The following is a 21,843-nucleotide window of genomic DNA, read 5'->3' as shown; positions in this document are numbered from 1 at the left end:
CATCACCTCCAGCCGCACAGGTAACAAACAGAACAGAACAGACAAACAAAAATCACTTCAGCAAACAAGGCAGGAACGTGCTGAGCCTGTCAGACACTAGAGAAGTTACCACGTGCAGGTGCTGCCCTGCTCCCAGCACAGGCCATCAGACAGCCTCAGCTCCTCAGGGTTTCGCCTAGGTATCCATCCACGGCTCTTGGCCACGTCCATAAAAACATCCAAGGCACAAAACCAGAGGATGAAAAAGAAATTAATTAAAAATAATCTAAAAAATAATAAAGCATTTGGTTTTTTCCCTAGAGCTAAGTTATGCCGTGAAGAAGATGGATTTTTCTTTCTGGCTTCCTCTTCCAGCTCTCACATCTACTAAACTTTTCTCTAAATTAGAAATGTTCTCTTGTTACTGGCTATTCCCTTCCCCAGGAGACTTTTGACACTGTGAACTCTGGTCAGCTCTTAACCTACAACAAAACAAGCTCCAAATTATTTCAAAGTTATTTTCTCCCAGCCTCTGAACCCAACTATGGCTTTTTAATGGATTGCTATGAATTTTCAGGGTTTTTTTAATGTTTGTGCCACATCATTTCCTCTGTATCAACGAGGAGTGCAGAGTTTCAACAAGGCAGCAGGGAAATGCTTCTGCTGAAGGGGGGGTCATGCTTCCCACCTCGGAGTCTCACCCACAAACAGATACTCACAACACAACCAGTAATGACTTGTGTGTGGTTTCACAGAGATCTCTGAAGGACACCAGGTGACAGGCAAACTCATCAGGCTGCCTTGAAAGCAAAATCTCAGCGGTCCCTCAAGTTCCAGCCCAACCTCCCCCGGCTCCTGCAGCCCATGAGCTGGGTGTGCCCATGGACCCAGAGCGGGCACAGTGTCCCCATGTGCAAGGGCTCCTAAAGGGAGTGGGAGCAAAAGGGAAACTGTTCTCCAAACACAACAGAATTTTAAAAAGAAGTAAAAGATGGGGGTAAACCACCAGTAGCAGAATTTTCAGTTTCCAGTGGAACCACAAGGCACCACTCAAGAGCTGGTGTGAATTCCCTACGCTGGTAGAATCCTAACCCCAAAAAAATTCCTCCTCTCAAGATGAGCACAGAAGGGCTGCACAAGGCACGTGCCAGAACACCCCTGGAGCAGCAGCTGGAGAACTCCAGCCCAAACTCTCACCCCTCTCACCACAGCTCAGGGTGGACGAGGAGAATCCCTGCCTGGCAGCGATATGTGCGTGCACAAGTGTCGGCTTTCCAGCAGCAGGTCAGCAGGAGTCATTTTGCACCCAAAAATATCTGAGGAGGAACCAGGCCCCTCTTCAACCAACAGGAGTGGGACTGATGGATGAACACTTGCTCCCTGCACATACGAGCAGAAAGAAATCAATGTGCTTTGGACAGTCCAAATCCTGAACAACACAGATCCTCATGTTTTTGAAACCAGCCTGCAGGGTAAGGACACTTCTAAATCTCTTAGCAGCCACAAAAAAAAAAAAGCCCTCATGAAGCATCTCCACTATGAGCTGCCAATTCACTCCCAGCTCAATGCACAATTTCACTCTTTTCCTTGGATCCTCATCCAAAGCAGCTACACCTGGATGGAAAATATTAAACTGTGCTCCACCAAGGAGCCGGAAATACCAAGATGGAAATTGCAGCAGCAGCACAGAAACCAAGCAAAAAGCTGAAAATACTTCTCTAGGAAAAATAGTATCGGTAAATACACGCATGCTAAAATCAGATCATATCTGAAAACTAGTCTGGAAATAACAAACCCAGCCCGAGTCAGACAAACCCATCGATGAACCAAGTGCCCAAGAGAGTTGATTCACTTTTTTGGGTTCATCAGGCACAAATTTAAACTTCCAGCTGCAGAATTCATAATCAGAAAACACACTGAAGCTCTACGAGAAATGACTTGAAAAGAAGTAGCTTTTTGGTTGACTTTTCAGACCCCACAAAAGAGTCTGCGTTTTTGATTTACGCCTTTTCTGACACGACTGTGCCCAACGAAGCCCAAGGGCAGCACTTTCCCAGTTCTTGGCCACGTCCATCTTGGGACCCATTCCCACGGTCCCCATGTGGGATCCACTGCACAGAAACAGGAGGAACACCAAAGCACTGCGGGTGGTGGGAGTGCAAAACCCCTGGCTGCAGGAGGGAGGCAGGGAGCAACTGGTTCCCGATTCCCACCTTTCCATCCAGCCCTGCCATGATGCCCCTGGGATGTTACCATCACCTTCCGCTCCCATCCCTTCCCCATGACCAGCAACAGCCATCCTCGGGGTGCTGGGCCAGGAAAAGCTCTGGCATGGAGGTGGAAGACGTCAAGATGAGCAAATGACCCAGCTCCAGCCCATTGCTTGTGCCAGCACCACCACAGTGTCCCTGCTCACAGGGGACAATTTCTGTCTGGGGAACTGCAACTTGCTTTGCTCTTACCGTTAAGAGGAAGGGCACAGGTAGCAGGCAGGTAACAGAGCAGGAAACCTCCTTCTGAACAACAAAGGCACAGGTTTGCCTTTCTGCCCGCACAGCAAATCTGCAGAATCTATCTCACCAGTTCAGCACAGAAAAAGCCCGTGTGGATGTCAAGCTGGTTTCGGTTTTACTAAGCCAGAGTTTGTAGCACCGGAAGAAAGGAAGTTCACTACGGACAAAGCCGAGTCTGCGGCGGGGAGACCTTAAAAGGACAGCAGAGCCCAGCTCCCAGGGCTTCGTCCCTTCCCATCTGCTCCAGCGTTTCCGTGGGATGCGCGCAGCCTCCCCGGCCAAGACGGGACGTTTCTCTCGAGCCCCCGCTCGCCACGGCAGGAGCTGGATCCTCTCAGGGATTTCTCACACAGTCACTGACTCAACCCAGTGGCCTCGGCCCTCAGCCCCTCGCATGTGCTGGGTTTGGCGGCCCTGCCACGGGGTTTTCCATTTAAACGAGACGATACACCCCCAACGCAGCAAGCTCCAGGGAGACACCGGATACTAATTAAATCCATGCTGCTGCTGGAAAACCGAGCTGCAGAGAGGAACCAGCTGCCTTCCAAAAGTCCACAGCAGCTGGCCAGCAAAACGGTGTTTACCAGTCCCATGGCTTCTGCTTCTCCTGCTCCTCCATCCATACATTTATGTTTATATTTTCCAACCAGTCCCATCCTGCCCAGCTCTCGCACGGATCCATTATCACAAGCGTGCTCATCTTGGGAAGGAGCCTGCAAAGGTTTCCTTTCTAGTCAAGACCCAACACTGCTTTTAATCCACCCACGCCCAGAGCATAAAGCCCAAGGCTGCTCTACCGACACCAAACTTGAGAAGTTTCAGAGCAGAACAACCCAGGCAGATCTGACTGACACCCTGGGAAAGGGCAGGTCCCCAGTGCTCACCTCCTGCAAGACCTGAGCTTTGCTTTCACACCTGGTAACTCTCTGCAAAACAGGCTTTGCCTGCAAGCAGGTGTCCAAAGCACCGTCCGTATCCCAAATCACTGAGTCATGTCTGTGTGTGTTCACCCTGGGAAGCAGAGAAGCCCAAGGAGAGCTGCTGAGCACAGACTACAGAGCCCACAGCACCTTCAGGGCAGGCAGCCCTATCCCATACGTGAACCTCTGCCACTAGATGCTGTGGGACAGTCTTGACAGCTCAGGTACCCTTTTCCTACCCTGGGAGGTTGAACAAGGACAGATCCAAGTGCTTGCCTGCCCTGCAGGACCATGGGGATCCAGCCCAAGGGCAGCTGGCTGATGAGGAATGGGAGCTGCATGAGCACAGCCGGAACAGGCATTGCTGAGTCCTCTCCATCCCCAGCTCCACAGAATTTTCTAGAGCAGATTTACCTTTGCATTCAGGTGGCAGCTCTAAGACTCCCCTGCAAAGCCTTTCTGAGAAAGATATGATTCCACATGCGTCACAAACACACAAATTCAACACCACCATAACCCACATCGCCAGTCAGGCCGTGACAGTCGCTGTGCTGGGCCACAAGAACCAGGCAAGAAAGCTCTGGATTCAGATGTCAGGTTTCTGAGCAGGCAAGTTCTCCTTACACCTCCTCCCCTACCCAGAGCTCACAGCCTGCTTCACAGTCACCAGGCAGTGGGAAAAAACAGGCTTCTAGACAAATAGATAATTTTCACCCAGCAGCTGGGAACAACAGCTTCCATTTCCATCGGAGGCTGGAACACCTCCTCCTGCGCTGCTGTAGCCTGAAATAAGGTTAAGACCATCTCTACCAGCATGCTACTTCCTCAGCCCTGTCCCTGAATACTCCCACGCCCTCAAAAGCCAACACTTTTCAGAAAAACAAGATGAAGTGCTGCTCGCCTTTCCCTTGATAAGGGATCTTAATGCACTTCCGGCAGCACGCCCGGGAATGGATGTGGAAGAAGAGCTGCCATCAGTTTCCCAGGGAGAACAGGGGAAGGCTCTCTCCCCACCTCCCCAGCTGGGAGCTGCCCTGGCTCGGGAGAGCTCCAGGCACGGGCTGCAGGACGTGCCCAGCTGAAGGACAAGGCTTAGGGACAACCTGCTGCAAGAGGATTTGACAGCACGCCCAGAGGAACAGCAGGTACAAATGCAGGCAGCAGCAGGAGGAAACATCAGAGGAACATGCCTCTGGCTCAGAACGGCCCAGCAAAGCAGAGAGGGGAACGCTGCAGCAGCTGTGAGGCCACAATGTGCCCATCCAAGCAGAGCCTACTTGCTCAGCATCTCCTGAAGCCAGTGGGCACAGGGACCCAGTGAGAATAGCACAGAGCTGGCACTGCTGACACACCTCACTAGGGCAGGAGGGGCAGCTGTCTTGGCAAGAGGCCATCCACTTCTCAACACACTGGGATGGACTTATTTCCAAGCCTGGTATCCAGGCCACTCTGCACTTCTTGTTGTTAAACTTCAGGGTCTTCCCTCCCTCCACTGAATTTTCAGTAATACACGAGAGCACATGCATGTATTTAAACATTAGTGCCAAGCCAGATGGTTGAAACAGCGACCAGAGATCTCCAAATCCCAGTCCGTGAAATCTGTTTTTCCTACCAAAGCAGGAAGATGGGAAGGCATCTTGCTCTCCCTGTCCTGGGACAGCCCAAACATCACCACGAGGCCCGTCCATCAAAGCCCCACCACATACACTGTGCTGTGTATGGAGTCATTGCTTCTCTCCCTGCACTGAAAGCAGAGTCCACACTCTCTACTACAACCCACTGAGAAGGCCCTACAGCAAAAGCTTCCTCCTTTATGCAGCCACAGGCCCCTGAGGACAGAAACTGAGGCAGGACAGGATAGCAGCCATTCTCACAGGTGAGAATGCCCCAGGAGGGGCTGCAGTGCCATTGTCACCCCTTGCCACACGCTACAGAGCGAGTCACCACCTGTGGCAGGCAGCCCTGGACTCTCAGCCATCAGTGCAGCCAGCACATGACACCAACAGCTCCCCGCTGACACAGCTTTATCAACTCCTTTATCAATTCCCACGCATGGGAAAGCTGAGAGCAGCTCTCACACAGTAAGGAAGGGGACCCCCTGCAGCCCCCCACACTCTCAGTTATGGCCTTCTCTGTCCCATGGGACGCCCTGGAGAAGCACTGCTCTCCTCAGCCAGCCCTGCCTCCCACCCACCCCTCTCCTCTGGGAGCCACCCCACTAGTGCCGTGGGCATCTCTGGAGAGGGACACTGCCCACGGGATGATCCGCCCTTGTCACAGCAGGATGAGGCTCCAGAGGAGCCTCCAGAGGCGTTTTGGTGAGCGTGAGTCAGAGGGTCTGAGCACATGGTGGGGTGGGATGTCCCCCCACACGCCGTGGGAGAGCTCTGCTTCCAGAGCATGAACCCTGCTGGCATCCCACGGGCCAGGAGCGGCAGCAGGGAGGGATGACGGGGCCATCTAAGTGCTGTCTCACAGGGAGTGCTGTCAACTGGTGGGAGACGTGCAAGAGCAGAGGAAGAACATGACCCATCCGAGGATGTCCTCAGAGATCCCACAGCCTCAAATCCGTATGTGCTCCTTCCGGCATCGCAAAGGATCAGTGGAAGGCAGGGCGAGGGGATCAACATTTGTTCTCCAAAGGATAACAGAGGTTTCCCAACACCTCTGCCATAACAAAAGCAAATTTCTGGATGCGTGCGTCTCCCTTCCCTTCCTCCTCCAAGCCCAAGTTGGGTCTGAAAACCTTTCATCCGGCGGGAAGAGATTTCCTTCCTACAGAACTCGACTGACAACCAGCACAGGCAAGCCTGGCACTCTCCTCCTGAAGGAGTGGGACACCACAGTGACACACTCAGGACTTTTTCCTCCCCACAGCCTTTGGACCAGCTCCTACACAACCTCAGGAGCAGGAGACTGGGAACAGACTACTGCCCCCACCCACACCACAGGCCTCCCCACAGCACTAATGGCTGAACATCACTGAACAACCCAGGGTAACCCAGCTCGCTCCCAACTTCCAGGGAGCAGGAGATCAAAATTTTGCAGAGAACTAGAAGTGGTTCCATTTCCCTTCCCTGCAGCTTCTAATGAGCACAAAATGAGCAAAACCACTCCCTCCACTCTGTCTGCATGGCCTCCTCATATGCAAGGCAAGGGAATCCCAACACAGGAGGCCAGACAAGGAATCTGAGGATACCATCAGCACACTGCACCAGCCTGACGATTTCTGTGCCAGGGACACAGGTGACGTTCACTCTTCTGGAAACCACCATCTCTGGAGGCCAGGACATCCCCGCTATCCAAGCTGCTGCACGGCCACAGCAGACTGCCTTGTCTTATCTGAACCACAGCTTTCCAAGCAGCCGTGCATGACAAAACCCCCTCTGTTCCAGGAGAGTCCAGGCCACCAGGGAGAACAGATGACATCAGGTGTGGACACTGCCACTGCAAATTTTTTACATGACATACTAGGTGGGACACCCCAGAAGAGATCCCATCCGCTCTCCTGTGCTGGCATCCACACCATATGGCTCTCGGAGTTGGACACACACCTCCTTCCCTCCCAGCAGGCTGGGAAACAATCCAAGCAGCAGCATTAGCCATCTTATCTACCCCGTGTCCCTCATCACAGGCTCCAGGGGCTTTCCAGACCAATGCCCCCCCAGCTCTTACACTGCTCCTTGTAGCAGCTGGTTCAGAGTACGTCACCAAGGAAGTGTCATTACAGCAGAGGGAATTGAGGCACAACGCTGCCACATGTCACACAGAAAGCAGCAGCAGAAGAGGCAGAAAAGCCCAGTATCCAGAGGCTGCTGTGCCCTCTAAGGTCACCTGCAGGGATGGTGGCCCTGAGCACAGGTGTCTTCTCCAGGCAGGGCAGTAACCTGGCTCAGCACAGTAACCCAGCACTGCCCCAGGAGCAGGTCAGAGGCCTGACCTGGACATTGCCAGATTGGTTTCAGATTTGTTTCCTGGTTCACATTTCCAGGAGGTGGATGGAGCAGATGTCCACAGCCAGCGATTCCCTCCTCCTGACCTGTGCCACCCCAGAGAACCATCACCGCTTACGAGTAGCTGCCCTCCTGCCAGGGGATAGACGGGCACTGCCCAGCTCTGCCACTCCAGGGCTGTCACCAACAGAGGTGTGGGCAAGGAAGGATGCCCAATCCAACAGCTTGGGAGGGTGAGCTGTTGTGTACCGCCCCGAGAACCAAGTGCAGAGCCAGGGAAGCACTGGGGGCACTTGCAGTGTATCCAAAAGCTCAGCCAGAAGAAGGTGCCATCCATCAGTCCAGCAGCTCCAAGCAGCCCCGGTGAGGGGCTGGGAATTCTGTTTGACAAAGCAACCAGCTCCTGACAGGAGAGCCAAAGCTCACTTGGGTGGCTTTGAGAAACCAGAGAACCTCTCATCTTCATCGACACAGGCTGGATATCGGGAGAAATTTCTTCTTAACAAGGGTTGTTGAACACCGCAAGGGGCTGTCAGGAAGATGGTGAAGTTGCCACCCCGAAGGTGTTTAAGGCAAGACTGGACATGTCACCCGGTGCTCTGGGCTGAGTCACTACATGGGGATCAGTCAGGCTGGACTCGATTTTGGGGTCTTTTCCAGCCTAAATGATTCTGGGATTCTGTGATCACTTCCCACGGGCTAGAGCTGTGACACAGATTTGCCCAGCACCTCAAGCAACAGGGCTCCTTCCCAGCCCTGCCTGGGACCAGGGGAGGGAGAGACAACACACAGCACTGGAGGAATGAAAACCACAGTTTCATCTCCCACCTCCAAGATAAAGGATAGCTACTCATCCCGCAGGGAATGGGGCGAGTTGGGTACTCTGGAAGGGGTTTTTAACGAGCCATGCACACACCAGCTACAGTTTAAAGGGGGAAACAAAGACTCCAACTCAGCGGATTCGGAACAATTCCAGCCCGGCTGCCAAAGGCTTGAGCACTGCGATGGTGAGAGCTGTGTGTGCCAGCAGGGTTCCCTGCTCCTCAGCCATCTGGGGACTGTCACTCTGCACAGATCTGCTTGGCCTCCTGTCATGTGTAGCGCTCCCAACCCCTTTTCTGTCAGCAGGATCTGGGTTGGCAGAAACACTTTTAATTGTAGGATTCTTTTTTTCCCTTAACCCATATCCTCTTGACAGAACCAGGTTAGGAAGCAGCTGCACTGGCAGATCTGGGGTGGCCTTTTGTGAGGCAAGGCAGGGGAAAAAAGGGGTGCCTGGATCCACTTATCTCTGCAATCACCAAACCACAGCTTATCACAACTTCCCCACCTCTCCTAAGGTGGAAAGGGGGAGCACCACCAGCTCAGCTCTGTCCTAGCCCAGTCCCTCTGCTCCAGAGCAGGTCCTTTGTCCTGGAGAGTCCTGGAGCAGGGTGGGTGGAAAGGATGTCATTCCCACTGGTGACAAGGGCTGTTTCCATTTCTGGGTGTCAGAGCTGCAGCTCTGCCAAGCTGAGCTGTCCCACATTTTTCCCCTCTGTTTTCTTCCCGAGGCTGCTCCATGCCCCACACATTTCCCCTCAAATGACTGCCAAACCTACAGATTTGGGGGGGACAAGAGGGGGAAGGAAAGGTAAGCATCCAGTGGGGCAAACTGGGAAACCTCTCTCCCAATAACTGTCAAATTCCATGTGCTGAGATGCCAAAACCACTTCCCTGCTGCAGAGCCACACAGGAGCTGACTCGCTGTTGCCCTGGCTCCCAGCTCTCCCCCCTAGCAGGGACAATGACCCAGCAGGGACAGCATTCCAGGGCCACAGGCGGGACCCACAGCCCAGACCACGAGGAGGAAGGAGCAGCACCACGCAGTTCATCTTTCCTGCAGAATAATTGGGGCAGAGGGATGCTCTGTGGCATGACAACATCCATCAGCTTCCGTGCAAGAGTCAGCAGCATCTTCAGGGAAGCAGCAAGGGATCCACGAGGCGTTCATCTTCCCACCCCATCTATTACAGGACCATCAGCAGCTCAATCCATTACAGTTTTCCTTGCAACTTCTCAAAGGTATGGAAGTGACCTGCTTATTTCACAGATGGGCATGGAAGCATCTGTGATCTCAGAGAAAAAAAAAGAGGAGGGAGAACAGCAATTCCCAACTAACTGGAGACTAACTGGGACAAATTTTTAAGGCCCAGCAAGCACCCCAGTCTGCTGGCTTGCAGGGAGAGGTAAGTTTCAAAACAGAGGGACCAGAGACCTACATCCCATTCCCAGCCACACCACAAGCTGTGCAGGATCTTTTCACTCCTCCATCCCTCACACAGAGGATCAGCCTCACAACTCTTTATTAAGCACTGGGACTGCTTTGTGGATTAAGGATTTCATCTGGTTTGCACCAACCTCCGCATCAGAAAGGCATATTCCAAAGGTTTTTTTTCCCATCTCCCCTCATCCCCCACCTGCGTGTATTTTGCAGGGGATGAGAAGGCCAGCACTGAAACAGGAAGAGCACAGGGCTGGCTACAGCTGAAGAGGTGGTGCTGTGCACTGGGAAAGGAATCTTTCAAGGGGTTCATCCCAAAGACTCTCTCAAACAGGCACATCCAGGGCAACTTTGGTGGTTCCTCCCTTCCCCTCACCTGCTTCTTTCAACACTACACAAAGGTTTAATTTATAAAATCAGAGGGATTGTTCCAATGAAGGAACTCGTAGGATACACCCTCAGGAGGACCCATTTCATCTTGCTGCTATTAATACCTGGAACACTATTTGCACGAACAGACTGTCCTCTCTCCCTCATTTCTGGGCTCCCACTTCTCTGGTTTGTCCCAGAAATCCCAGCCAACACACGTTCACCCTCCTCTAGTACACACTTCCATCCAAAACCCCAACCTTTCCTTTTTTTTTTTTTTTTTTTTTTTTTGAGTTAATTACTCATGTTTCTAGTTCACATCACCTCTTTCAACCTCTGCAGACAGGATATGGCTCCCCTGGCTCCCTCATTCATTAGGCAGCCAATTTGTGGGCCTAAAACCATCAACTCTCATTATGGAAAGGGACCAAGACTTCCCACAGCTGCCCAGCATCCCACTATCCTCCAAGCTGGATGGGGCTCTCACGCTTCTTTGCTTCCCCAGCACCAAAACTGTGACTAGGAGCCAGAGCCATGCTCTGCCTGGGCTTGGCTCTCCTTGGCATAGCTTCAGGCTGGGCCCAGGGGCTGCTTGCAAGCCCTCTGCCACACCGGCACGAAGAAGTTCCCAACCTTTCAGAGCTGTGCTGAGCTCTGCCCACAGCGGCCCAGGCAAAGCCTTGCCTTGCAAACAGCCGCGTGCCTTTGGTTTTGCTTCAAGAGGAAACATGTTTTTCTCTGTAACCAGGCATAAAACAGTCAAGCCGGGCCCAAATCATCCAATCAACAGCACAGAGCATGACAAGTCAGGGCACAGGGTTACCAAGGAGCAAAGGAAGCCCAGAGCTCCCAGCCAGACCCAGAATTCCTGACCTGCCCTGTCTGCAGAGAGGGGCTGGGAAGAGGGTCAGGCTCCTCTCAATCACCATGTCCTCACACATCAGAGCCAGCCCATGAGCCTGAGATGTCACCAAACCCTGACCCGAATTCTGACACCCACCAGCACACGGCCCCGCTCAGCTGCTCTCCCAGAAACGTGGGACAAGCTCAGCACTGAACCAGCAGCAGGCTTTACCTGCTCGTTGGGGCAAGAAGGATCACACAGAAAGGTGAAGGATCTCACTGAAAGGTGAGGAGAAGCCACGAGCACCTCATCAAGGCGGCCCAGGGAACGGGAAATCCTGCCATTAGCAGGATCCACTGCAGAGCATTTCACAGCTAATGAACCCTTGCCATCACAGACCACAGCGAAAGCAAAAGCAGCAGGGCATTTCTTTTCTGATAAGCTGCTTTTATCGGGAAGTTCAGCCCGGCTGCCCGCACCAGCCCCAGCTGCAGAGCAGCTCCAGCCTGCGCCTTTAAATCCCCTTGGCAGCGCAGGGCTGGGGCTGAGGGAGCAGACACGCCCTGTGCTCCAGCGCTGGAGCACACAAACATTTCCTCCCAGCCATTCCCGCACCACGGCTCAGCCAGAGCCGCCCCGTACCTGCCAGGGCCGTGCCACAGGAACACGGGCTGTGCCACACACACCTGGACACGCACAGCCTGAAACTCATTTCCTGAATCCCTTCTGCTTCCCCGCCAGCACTGGACATTCTTCCCCCGAACTTCTTCCTTAAGGCAAATATTTGGAGTCTAACAGGCATTCCTCATGGAAGGCACAAGTTAAATATTGGCCCTAAAACAACAGCAAGTGCCTTTCAATGATTCTGGCTGGAGACGCACCGCTCTGGACTTTGATTTCTGGCTCTGAACAAAAATAGGAGCAAAGCACTGAGTGTTACACTCTTCTCCTGGGAGAAGTCAGATTTCAGGCTCTGCAAGTCCCCTGCCAGGACCACAACTAGCGGTGGGAATTGTCCCTGTTCGTGCTTTCTCACACCTCGGGTGTCTGCTGTCACCCAGCCAAGGCTGCTGCAGTGCATCCTCTGCACCGGGCACACGATCAGCCTGAGTCTCATTTCCAGGTCTGTGATTACATATCCTCAGAGAGACACTGGAGAAGACCTGCTGGGAACTGTGGGTGCCATCCAGGGCATTTGCACACCTTGTCCTCCTTGCCTCTGGTTGCGCCACCAGCATTCCCAAAGGTGCCCACCTCTCCATCCAGCCATGCCCAGCTCTTCAGTGCAGAAGATGCTCCAGGCTGTTCCTGCTCTGCAGGCAGCCCAGCTCCTGACGGACGTGCTGGCTCTCGTAAGAAAACATCCCAGCAAGGTAGGAGAGCAGTCAGAGAAATGGCAGCACAATAAAAGGGAGAGGGAAGGGTGAGGAGGAAAAAGAAACCTGCACTGAGGTCAGTACACCTGAAGATTGGCAGCACTCAGGTCCTGCGATGTCATGGGCATTTTCCACAGAGCTGCTGTCATGACTCTGCAGAGCTGGGTTTGTTGCACCCCAGAGCAGCTCTGCAATGTCCAGATGCTGCTGATCCAAGCCCGAGTGGAGGGGCTGCTCCATCACCCCCACTGCAGGAAGGTCCCAAAGAGCCCCCGCCAAAACCAGCCCAAACCAGAGTCTGACCAAACACCAGGGCTCTGCCCACTGCTTCTCCAGAAAACACCTCAACCGTTACCCCGAGAAAGGTTACATGGCACCGATGTGCTACACACCAACTCACGCTCACGGGGTTTGCTCTATATCCTGCTAAATTCAGCATGGGGTGTGTAAAATGAGCTTCCCTTTCTCTCTCCAGTGGACCCTGCAAGCCCAGGAGCACCGTGCTCAGCTCTGCCCGCTCTGAGCGGGCCTGGGAGGCAGGAGGGGACTGAGCAGTGGAGAGCTGCTCCCTGGCAACATCTCCTGTAGTTGCGTGAGATGGAGAGCTCTGACGGTCTGCTATGCTGGAATTCCTCTCTAATTCCTTCCCAAGACACTTATGATGGCACTCCAAGCTGGGGAATCTGCTGGGGGCTCTGACAACCTCTCAGTGAGATCCCCTGATGACGCAGACACCACTCTGAAAACGGTGTGGGGTTTAAAACCAGCTGCGAGTCACCCTGGAGGAAATGTTAAAGCTCCGAGCACCTCCTATTCCCTCCCCAGCCACCAAAGCCCATGGAGGGACGAGCTCCAGCAAGTTTGAGCAGGAATTCCCAAGGCTCAAGGCAGAGACCAGCCTGTACCTGCCAGCACCAACACCTCCTCATCCCAGGCACACTGACCCCACACTGCCAGAGCCGACTGCCGCTCCTCAGCTGCTGGCTCTGAGCAGCCCCTTCCAGCACAGGGACCCCACCTCTGCTCCCAGCACCTGAGTCCTTCCTTAATATTCCCTGGCAACACCAAAGCCAGACTTCGACTCAAACCAGCATCGCCTTTGGGATGAGAGGAACCGGCAGAGCTGGGGGCGAGGGGATTCCAGGAGAGCCTCAACCTGCCCCTCGCCCACACACACGGCACAGAAGTTGCTGGAAAGCACCATCCTCTCCCCACATCAAACCAGGGAAACCGAGCAGAGTGTAAACTTCACCACTGCCAACAGTCCCTGCTAAAAAAAGGAAAAGAGAAAGGGGGTTTTGCTTTGTTGTTTGTACCTCGGTGCTACCTCAAAAGCAGCATGATTTTTTTTACCTGAAAACATTGGGCAAGGACAGAGTCTGCGAGAATGGAGCTTTTGTAGCACAAACACAGCTCTGTACGGGTTTAAATTAGATTTCCACTGACCTTTTTGAGCCCATCGTTCAGCCACCCACACCCAAGCAGCCCCTCTTAGCAAGACTCTGCAGCCCCCAGCCTGGGAAGATGAATAAAGCCCCAAAGACTTGGCTGTGCTCCCAGGGAACCCCCACACCCCTCCCAGCACTGCTCCTGCTGCACAGAACTGCTCAGCTGCAGGGCTGCAAAGCTCTTCCACAGGAAAGCTGCACAAAATCCAAGTTCAAGCTCAACCTTAACCCCCGTTTATTAACTTAAGAACATCCCTCTCAGGGTGACAAAGGCCGTGCAATCACCTGCCAACTGTCTCATTCACCACTGGGAAAGCAAAGGCCGGGTCTGCCTCATTAAAAAGCATTACATAACATTAAGTAACAAAGAGCTACAGGACATTCTTTGCTCGGTGGACATGTAAAAATGAATGACTCAAAAATTAACGCTCCTTTCCTCCAGACTCCTGGTGCCTCCAGCACCCTGGGAGGCCAAGGAGCACCTTATTTCCAAGGCAACAGTGTCCCGGCTCATCCCAAATCCAGCTCTCACATTCAGCTTATTGCCACCACTGCCCTGCAGGCACTGAACAACACACAACACGGCCCAGCTCTCTTTCAGAGCACCCAGTGGATGTGTTTCTGCTCACACTGGGGGAAGCTGAGATCTCGGCCCGTGGCACAGAGACCCTTCCCCAGCCCGGGGTCAGCTCAGCTGGACCTCGCTGGACAGGACTTTGGGCTTCCCCCGTGTCACCATCTCAGTACAAGCCTTTCACAGACAGGCCTGTGAGAGCACTTGGCTTCACTGGCACCACAAGGCCTGTGTCTCCTAGGAGTGAGGATGTTTCTGCTGCCACATTTCAGGTGCCGGGGTCCTGATGCAGTGGGGAAGGCAGGTGTCAGCAGAGCAGGGCTTGGAAAGGCCACTGCCACCAACCTCCCAGCAGAACAGACTCCACAGGCACTGAGAGATCTTCCTGGAGACACGGTGAACTTCTATCCACCATCTCGCTGGAGCCAAAGAAGCCAATTTAAAGTCTTTATAGAACTAATTGAATTCCTCTACTGCAGCAGCAAACTCCCTTTACTGTGGGAGCTGGATGAAACCAGAGACTTCTTGCTCCACGCAGCATTTTGAAACACCCTGCAAAGCCTTACCTAGAAGTTTCAGCTTACCTGAAGAGCCATTTCCTACCCCACACAGGGCTCATCGTGGCTGCTGATGTGCTGCTGTCACACTCTGAACGCAGCGAGCAGAAGGCAGAGATGTCCCGTGGTTTTACAGCTCTGAGCACCACGGGCATCACCCAGGAACCTGACAGAGTAGGACAGACAAGGCAGGGGTGTGCTGGAACACCTCATGGAGTCACAGAATGCTCTGGGTTGGAAGGAACCTTAGAGCTCATCCAGTTCCCACCCCCTGCCATGGGCAGGGATGCTTTGCACTAGTGCAGGGCGCTCCTTTGATCCAACCTGGTCTTGGAGCTTCCAGGGACAGGGCAGCCACCGCTGCTCTGGGTAACCTGAGCCAGGGCCTCACCACTGTCACAACCAGGAATTTCTTCCCAATATCCATCTAACCCTGCCCTCTGTCAGGGGGAAGCCATTCCTCCTTGTCCTGTTCCTGATGCACAGGTTGCTTTCTCAAAGCCACTTATTAGAAATACTGCATCAAATGTTACACGCAAGGGAGGGGCTGCCCACAGGAAGGGCTGTGGGCTGCAGCCTGGGCAGGAATTTAGAATTCTTCAGGAGGAGGAGGGCAGCTGGTGTGAACAGGGGAGTCTGACAGAGGACCCTGACGCTCCACACTCAGCTGCCCTAGCAGAAAATCACCTTTTCACCTCCCTGACAACCAAAGCTGCTGCTCCTCTACAGCGATGAATCTCCCAGAGACAGCAACCGCCAGCAGGAAGTAGAGACAGCCTCTCGTGAAACTCCAAAACTATTCACACAGCTTTTCTAACAGGAAGATGAATTGCTCTCCAGCAGAACCCCAGAGCTGCTGGGACCTGCTCTCCCACATCACAGGGTACAGCTGGACCAAAGCAGACTCCAGGTCACACTGTGTCTGGGCCAAGGAAGGAGGCTCAGGTTCACAGCTTCTCACTGCCTCCACAAGGAGCCACGGCTGCCCAGTCAGAGCCCAATTACAGGGCTGTGGGCAGAGCTGCTCCCACAGGCTCTCAGCAAAAAGCCGTGGCAAACACATGAAGGAAGCTCTTGTGTTAGCACCCAAGTCTGTCCCTGCTCAGCAGCACTACAAGGGAAGAGGGTTTGACTCCTCCAACTGCAGTGGGAAGTCACAGGAGTAGCACAGGGCAAACCAGGCCACTGCCCTCTGCTACCAAACCCCACGGTGCCTGGCCCTGATGAGCAAGAGGAGGGTGTCCTCCCCAGTCCAGGGGCCGCAGCTCTCCTGCACACCCCACAACAGCACATCGGGGGTTGCTGCCCACCCGAGGCTTCCCTCATCCCTCCCACCAAGCCTTTAGTGCCTGTGGAGCTGCAGTTCCTGTCTGAAGGCAGAGATAAACAGCTTCCTACCCACCCTGGCTCACACGGGGCCTGGGCCTTGCAGCAGGGCCCCGGCTCAAGGGCCTGGCACACACCTGGAGGGACCAGCCAAGCACAGGAGTGCTGCTCCAGCGCAGCTCATCCCAGCTCCTCCTGGCTAGGAAAACCAAGGGGAGGGAGGTGGGCAGGGGGAGACAGCTCCAGAGCACAGCCAGGCCCAAGTCCAGCAAAGATGTTTATTGGCAGCTGCTCTCAGACATTGTGTCTTCCAGCCCACCGGGGCTGGAGCTGGGGGGAGGAAATACTGATTGTCCATGAGCACAACCCTCATGTCATTCCCATTGATCCGCTGAGTCACTCCCGTATTAACAGTTTTGACAACACCCAGGCTGCACAGGAGCTCTGACACAGAATACAAAACAAGGGCCACTGTGAAACTGCTCCAGAGACCAGCACCCAGGAACCTGCTGAGCTGCCAGGGCCCGCTTCCTCCTCTCAGGAGCTGCACCAAGAGCAACCAGCACACGCCACGCTGCAGGGGCAGAGCGCACAGCTCCATCCCGTGTGCCCAGGGAAGCTGCTGGACACAAGGTCTGCCCTGCAAACCACCACCAGCTGCACCTCCTGGACGCAGGGGCAGAGCAGAGCAGCTGCTGCTTTGGCAAAGGAACCGCACAAGTGATTTTTAAGTGATTTATAAGGCCTCACAGAGCTGTCAGCTAATGAGGAGGAGATCACCCCCTAAAGCACAAGAGGGCAGCCACCTCTCCAGACTGAGGGGCAACCCCTAGAGGACTGGGGGCTCCGCAGATCTCCTGTTCCCCAGACCTGAACACGCTGTTGTTGGACCAGTCAGCACCACAACCCTCCCAGCACCCCAAAGCTGCTCAGGAGTGATAAAACACTAACCAAACAACGTCCCTATCTGCAACGTACCAAATTAAAACAAAACCAACAAATCTTTGGCAAATTCCTCACAGCAGCCAAGCCTATCCCGCCACGGCAAAGGCTCCCCATGGAGGCCTCCTGCCCTAATTTGCAGAAATTCTTTGTCAGACCACTGGCAAACACCAAACGTTTGCTCCAATCTGTTACATAAGGCCCAATTTTTAAACCTGTGTGCTGGCCGTGGGGAGATGGGGGCACACTGTGTGTGGCAGCCTGACAGGGCAGCCTGGCTGGCAGGTGAACTCACACACTCCTCAGAACGCAATTCCACACCTCCAACCACTTGTTGTACAGAAGGAAAACAAATGCATTAGTTAACGAGGCAACTTCCAAAGGTTTTACACACCTTTCAACCCGGGTCCAGGCTAACTCAAACTGTTTGGAACGGACTGATACCACGGAAACTCAAAAGGGGTTTGCGAAACTTTGCTTTTTAACTTCCAAAGCACACCGAACACGGCAAGTCTTCATGCTGCCCGGTGCACAAAAGAAAAGGCACCTTCCTGACCGTCCCCACGACTTCCCGTTGTCTGCTCCCCGGCTCAGCTCCCTCCTGCCAGCCAGCGACACGAGCCACAGGCCTCCCCGGCAGAGCTGCTCCTCATTTGCAAACCTCAGAACAGCTCAAGTCGGCTCCTGTCTGCTGGGGGCAGGAGGGGGAGGGCACTTTTCCCTTTTCTCACATTCATCCTCACCCGCTTGGCTGAAGGAAAAAAAAGCCGTTTTAAATACCAGGTTCAGCAGAGTCCTTTCCCCAAATAAACACTTCCCAAGCCCTCTGGAGAGAGGAAAGCCACATACAAAGGAGCCAACATCCTGCGAGGCTCGGGCAGGCCGGGCAGGGTGGGGGCCGAGGGGACACGGCCGGGAGGATTCGCCCCCATCCCTGCCGCCCGCCGGCCTCGGGGGGTCTGGGGGGCTCGCAGCCCTTCCCCGGGGCCACAAAACAGGCACGGCCGGCAGGGGAAGGGCCGAGGCGGCTCCGGGCCCCCGGAGCCCGGCCCAGCCTGACCCCAAGGCGACCCCAAAGTCTCCCCCAGGGCCGATCCCCCGCTGACCCCCACAGCCCCCCACTCCCCCCGGCCCAGACCGACCCCCCCTCAGCCCCACCACCCGGCCACCTCCCGAGGCCGAGCCGGGGCCGCCCCCCGCAGCCCCGCGACCCCCGCAGCCCCTTCCCCTCTCCGGGCCCCTCCCGGCGCTCAAACCCCCCCCCCCCCGCCACTGCCCCGGCCCCGCCGCCCCCGCCCGCGGCGCCGCCCGGCCCGGCCGCCCCTCCCCGGTGCCGGCCGCGCGGAGCCGAGGCCGCGGGGCCCCCGCCGGCCCCCGGCGCTCTCCCGGTGTTACCTCGGCGGTCCCTCAGCGCCGGGCGGCGGCGCCGCTGCCCCGCGGCCGCTCCCCCATGGCGGCGCCCCCGGCCCGGCCCCGCTCGCCTCCCCTCCGCCGCTGCGCCAACGGCGTACGGCCCGCGCTGCGCCAACGGCGTACGAGCCCGGCCGCGCCCGTGCGCGCCCGCGCGCCAGCGGCGCAGCCGCGCTTGGTGAATAGCGGCCGCGGGGCGGAGCGCGGCGCAGGCGCGGCGGGCGCGAGGGGGGCGGCGGGCGGCGCTGGCGTAGGGCGCGTTCGGGAATAGCGGCCGGCGGGCGGCGGCGCGGCTTTGCGGCGGCGCCGCGCGCTTTACGGCAGCTCCGCTTAACCCCGCGCTGCCCGGCTGCGCCGTCGGGATAAGCGCCGCTGTCGCGACAGGGCCCGCCCTGCTGAAGCGCCCTGCAGGGCTGGAGGGCGCGGCGCTCACACAGGGAGCACGCCGCGCTGTAGGGTGCCACGTGGGGTCCGGCCCCACTGATGTATGTGGCTCCGGTGTGGGTTGTCGCACCCCTGTCGCGACTTGGGTGGCACCGTCCTCCGGGTGGGGTACGGGCCTGTTGCAGGGAACAGCGCGGGGGGGTGTCGGCGCAGGTGGAGGGGGCAGGGCCTCATATGTGAGTGAGCCCCGCACCGGAGTACATCCCTGTGTTTGTTTGCGGTACAGTCCCGTTCTGGAGCACGGCCCCGCTCTGGGGTACAGCCCCGCTCTGGGGTACAGCCCCGTTCTGGGGTACAGCCCCGTTCTGGGGTACGGCCCCGCTCTGGGGCACGGCCCCGCTCTGGGGCACGGCCCCGTTCTGGGGTACAGCCCCGCTCTGGGGCACGGCCCCGTTCTGGGGTACAGCCCCGTTCTGGGGTACGGCCCCGCTCTGGGGCACGGCCCCGCTCTGGGGCACGGCCCCGTTCTGGGGTACAGCCCCGCTCTGGGGCACGGCCCCGTTCTGGGGCACGGCCCCGTTCTGGGGTACAGCCCCGCTCTGGGGTACAGCCCCGCTCTGGGGCACGGCCCCGTTCTGGGGTACAGCCCCGCTCTGGGGCACGGCCCCGTTCTGGGGTACAGCCCCGCTCTGGGGTACAGCCCCGCTCTGGGGCACAGACCCTGTGTTTGGGGCACAGCCCCCGCTCTGGGGTACAGCCCCGTTCTGGGGCACAGCCCCTGCTCTGGGGCACGGCCCCGTTCTGGGGCACGGCCCCGCTCTGGGGCACGGCCCCTGCTCTGGGGCACAGCCCCGCTCTGGGGCACAGCCCCGTTCTGGGGCACAGCCCCCGCTCTGGGGCACAGCCCCCGCTTTGGGGCACAGCCCCGCTCTGGGGCACGGCCCCGCTCTGGGGCACAGCCCCTGTGTTTGGGGCACAGCCCCGCTCTGGGGCACAGCCCCCGTTCTGGGGCACAGCCCCTGTGTTTGGGGCACAGCCCCCGTTCTGGGGTACAGTCCCGTTCTGGGGTACAGTCCCGTTCTGGGGCACAGCCCCTGCTCTGGGGCACAGCCCCTGCTCTGGGGTACAGCCCCGCTCTGGGGCACAGCCCCGCTCTGGGGTACAGTCCCATTTTGGGGCACAGTTCCCTCATCCCCACATCCATCCGCACTCCAGGCCCTCTGGGGCAACCTCGGGACGGGGACTGGGGGTCCCGCGGAGGGAGCACAGCTGTGGCACCCCACCCAAAGGGAACAGAGGGATGCTGGGGTGGCATTTTACAGGCATTATCACCTTTTGGGGGACATCAGCCCCGAGCACAGCCACTCTGAGGGAAAGAGCCACTGCCATCCCACTGCCTTGCAGGGAACAGAGCTCCAGGACTGTGGGATCTACCGGGACAGGAACCAAGCAGGGACACAGACCCCACTGCCACCTCCTAAAGCCTTTCATTTTCTTCTGATGGATCACCTGGGGACAAACACTCCATCCCCGTGCTCCCTCAGCAAAGGAGGGCACAGCCAGAGGATAATTTCTTTCTCACGCCTTTTTTCTCAACCCCCCCAAGTTTGAGGCTTTCAGGGTAAGGCTGGAGGGAGGGGACACCCCTGCACAACCCTGCTGGTCACATCTTCGCCACAACACGGAGCATTTGCACCCCAAAAGTATTTTCAGGCAATGGGCAAATGAGTTTGTGTGGGTTTGGGGGACAATCAGGTCTCCAGCCACCAGCATCATCCCAAGTACCCATATCAGCATTTCCAGCTGCTTGAGTTGGTTCTCTCTCCTGTCGCAGAAATGTTCCAGGGAAAAGCTCTCCTCACAATGTTTGGCTGGAGGACTTTTCCCTGTGGGTGTTTGCTCTTACAAAAAATGCTGATTTTAGAGCGTCGGGAAAATTCTGAACGTGTGAATTCCAGCTGCTCCCATCCTGTTCCTGTGCTGTGACCTGGCTCAGGAGGGTGGTGAGGTGCTGTGACACGTCCTCCCCCTGGAAAGGATAAAATCACCCCCGAGGAAGATGAAATCACTCCTGGAGAAGATAAAATCACCCTGGAACCCTCCCTTTCCTATTTGCCCCATCCCAGCCCTCACTCTGCGATTTTGTGGCGATTTCACGTACTTAGAGAACCCACAATTTGTTCAGACGTTTGGCTGGAGAACTGAACCACCCTCTGGAGCAGGAGAGTGGGGAAGAAAGGAGTTTGGATTTTATTTCAAGACAAATCTCCAGCGGTGAGCACACAGTGTGCCAAAGGCCTGCAGAGACACGAGCAGCTCATGCCACGGAACCAGCGCGGGGAGCAAGAAAAGCCAGGGAATTTCTGTTGGGAAAACATCCAGCCAGGAACCCTGTCCCTCTCCTGTGGGCACGAGACAGTTTGGGCTCATTCACAAACAGACAACACAAAGGGACGACTGTGACTGCAGGGGAGAATGGGAGAACGAGCTGCTCCAGGGCAGGTGGGCAACACCTTCCTGGCTGGAACATCCCAGCCTGGGAAACTGCAGAGTGACAGAAACACAGCAAGAACCAGAGAGAAGGAAAAGCCAGGCCCTCAGCTGCACAACCACCCCTTCCTGACAAACCCTGCCCAGTCCTCCTGTAGCAAAGGCAAAAAAAAACCGTCTCCTTCCAAGTGCCAAGGTCCTGCTCGAACATCAGTTGGAGCAGGAGCTTAAAATGTGCCTCGTGCTCAAGTTTTTGAGGAGCAAGAATTTGAGGAAAATCCAATTCATCCTCATGCTCAGCACATCAGGGCACAGCAGCAGCTGTAGGGAACCACTGTCAGAGAGAGGGATGGTGAGGGCCAGGCAGGGGGAACCTGGCACAGGACTTTGGAGACAGGGAAGACACTGAGATCAGCAGATGTCACATCAACAGCTGTGAAGGAAATGGCTCTTCTAGGATTAAATATCTGCCATGGAGTGGAACTGGGGTATGAC

General features: G+C 56.1%; 1 protein-coding gene across 1 annotated transcript in view; it reads right to left on the bottom strand.

The window, feature by feature from the left end:
* Positions 1-18,586, bottom strand: part of CSNK1G2 (casein kinase 1 gamma 2) — a 42,682-nt gene extending 24,096 nt beyond the window's left edge. Inside the window, exon 1 of the mRNA XM_066205417.1 lies at positions 18,460-18,586. The gene's annotated coding sequence lies outside the window, so the exon portion shown is untranslated. The remainder of the gene's footprint in view (positions 1-18,459) is intronic.
* Between the last annotated feature and the right edge of the window lie 3,257 nt (positions 18,587-21,843).

This window comes from Chamaea fasciata, unplaced genomic scaffold, assembly GCF_029207755.1.
Source record: "Chamaea fasciata isolate MVZ Bird 193981 ecotype frontalis unplaced genomic scaffold, bChaFas1.0.hap1 SCAF_28, whole genome shotgun sequence".
NCBI classification, from domain to species: Eukaryota; Metazoa; Chordata; class Aves; order Passeriformes; family Sylviidae; genus Chamaea; species Chamaea fasciata.
This window is presented reverse-complemented; position numbering and strand designations above follow the sequence as displayed.